General features: G+C 42.3%; 1 pseudogene; it reads left to right on the forward strand.

Moving 5' to 3' along the window:
- Positions 1–1,242: 1,242 nt before the first annotated feature.
- LOC110568514 (NADH dehydrogenase [ubiquinone] 1 alpha subcomplex subunit 1-like) lies at positions 1,243–1,456 on the forward strand (annotated as a pseudogene).
- The last annotated feature ends 1,423 nt before the right edge of the window (positions 1,457–2,879 follow it).

Genomic DNA, 2,879 nt, shown 5'->3' on the forward strand with positions numbered 1-2,879 from the left:
CACATAATAATTTCTTTAATTCTTACAACAACCCAAGCAACAGAGTGTGTTAATTAGGATAATATTAACTGTGGTAACGAATAAATACTGAAAATAAATGCCTTAAATAAAATAAAAGTTTACTTCTTGCTTACATCAAAGACCAGGATGGGTGTTCCTCCATCTGGGTCTGTAGATGGCTTTCCTCCATTTGGTGATTCAGAAATCAAGGAACCTCACTGTCAACTGATGTCAGCCAGGGAAGAAAAAAGAAAGTGTGGAGAAGTTACCCGCATCTTAAAGAGCCTGGCCTAGAAGTGACACCCTTCAAGTTCACTCTGTTGGTGAGAACCAGTCTCCAGGCAACAGCTGGATGCAAGGGGGTGAGAAATGTAGTTTCTGATGGAACAGCCAGTTCTCAGAAAAATTAGTATGTTTTATTTTTTGAGACAGAGTTTTGCTCTTGTTGCCCAGGCTGGAGTGCAATGACTCCATCTCGGCTCACCGCAACCTCTGCCTCCTGGATTCAAGCGATTCTCCTGCCTCAACCTCCCAAGTAGCTGGGATTACAGACATGTGCCACCATGCCCAGCTAATTTGTATTTTTAGTAGTAGAGATGGAGTTTCTCCATATTGGTCAGGCTGGTCTTGAACTCCCGACCTCAGGTGATCTGCCCACCTCGGCCTCCCAAAGTGCTGGGATTACAGGCATGAGCCACCGCACCCAGCCTGAAAAATTAGTTTTTTATCAATCTGGATTTGCACATTGTTTTCACATTTTAACATCTCTTCAATAGGAATGTATTGTTCAATCAATGGCAAGTTTATTATTCACGGTAAACTCAGATTTGGTTGGCAGCATTTTTCCTTTCTTGATAGTATATATATAGCACATGCTTTACAATCAATGGAATCTTAGGCTAGATGAAACTTGGTTTATAATATGGAAGAGGGAGGAGAAATTTTGCCTCTTCCTCAGTTTGTTCTTTTCACCAAGTATCTGTATATACCCTTCTCTCCTCATTCCACGGACACACGCTAAAGTCTGATCCAGTTCATGCATACAGCTCAAAGTCCAGCATCTCTGGGTGATATGAAGTCTTCTCATCTAAAGCTCTTTTCAGTTTGGTGATATACAAACATATTAAAAAATTCCCTGCCCCTCTAATGTGTAATTAAAAGACAGGAACAAGATAACCACAATAGAAGCTCCTATTAAGAAGGACCCAGAGGTAGGGTTTTGGCCTAGGTAACAGGGCAGAGATGTGGTTCAAGATTCTCCCCAGACTCACCACCATGGGTGTGTGCTTGCTTATTCCAGGACTGGCTACTTTGTACATCCACAGGTTCACTAACTGAGGCAAGGAAAAAATAGTTGCCCATTTTTTTGTATCACTGGGATTTGGTGGAAAGAGATAGGCACATCTCTGGAGTTGATTGTTACTATGTGTCAGAGGGTTTGGAGAACACTGATTAAGGAAGCATTTTCCTGATTGATGAAAAAAATAACTCAGTTATGGTCATTTACCCCTGCTAGAAGGTTATACAGTGTATTATGTAGCATGCAGTGTGTTATGTAGTGCTTAATAAAAATGAAAAAAAAAAGAAGCCCCTATTAAGAAAGGGAAGAATTGTGGATACATAGCAGTCATTGGTCCATTCTAGTAATGGATACTGTCTTTTAGGTTATCAGAAACATGGTTTTTAAAATGCTTTGCAAAAGCCAGGTGTGGTGGCTTATGCCTGTAATCCTATTTTGGGAGGCCAAGATGGGGAGATCATGAGGTCAGGAGTTCGAGACCAGCCTGGTCAATGTGGCAAAATCATGTCTCTACTAAAAATACAAAAGTTAGCTGGGCATGGTGGTGGGCACCTGTAATCCCAGCTCCTCGGGAGGCTGAGGCAGGAGAACTGCTTGAACCCCTGACCACTGCACTCCATCCTGGGCGACAGAGCGAGACTCAGTCTCAAAAAATAATAAAATAGGCCAGGCACGGTGGCTCACGCCTGTAATCCCAGCACTTTAGGAGGCCAAGGCGGGTGGATCATGAGGTCAAGAGATCAAGACCATCCTGGTCAACATGGTGAAACCCCATCTCTACTAAAAATACAAAAAATTAGCTGGGCATGGTGGTGCGTGCCTGTAATCCCAGCTACTCAGGAGGCTGAGGCAGGAGAAATGCCTGAACCCAGGAGGCAGAGGTTGCGGTGAGCCGAGATCGCGCCATTGCACTCCAGCCTGGGTAACAAGAGCGAAACTCTGTCTCAAAAAAATAAAAATAAAAATAAATAAAATAAAATGCTTTGCCAAGGCATAACATGGGTCTCCATCTTTCCAGCACCCAATATCTCCTTTTTATTTATTTATTTATTTTTTGCTACCTGCTACCCAAGTGTTCAGAGAGTAATAGTTACTTTCGGTATTTATTGTAGCAGTACTTTTTTCAAGGTAGCAATTTTTTTTATTAATTAGGGTAATGTTAGAGGCAGTAGATAATAGACCCCAAATGTATGACTCAAACTTAATAGATGTTTCTCATTATTTTAAGCACCCAAAGCATCTGTCCCATTGGTGGTCATCTTTCCTCCATAGTGTGATACATCAAGTATCTAGTCTTCTTCCATCTTGTGGTTCGGTCTTCCCCTAGAGCAGAATCTGTAAATGAATCTAGCTGGTGGAAGGAGAAAGATAATGAAGAAAGTATACCTTCTTCTTAAATCTTGACCTGAACATGCCACACCTCATTTCTGCTCAGATTCCACGGGTTAGAACTAGAAGGAAGGAAGGAAGGCCACATCAGGTGCACGAGGAGTGGGGAAACGAAGTCCTTGTCTGAGCAGTTTCCAGTGACAACTCCATTCTCTAGAGGGGAAGTACAAATTCTGGCAGACAGCTAGCT

The sequence above is a fragment of the Aotus nancymaae genome, unplaced genomic scaffold (genome assembly GCF_030222135.1).
Source record: "Aotus nancymaae isolate 86718 unplaced genomic scaffold, 86718_ANA_hifiasm-v0.15.2.pri h1tg000016l, whole genome shotgun sequence".
NCBI classification, from domain to species: Eukaryota; Metazoa; Chordata; class Mammalia; order Primates; family Aotidae; genus Aotus; species Aotus nancymaae.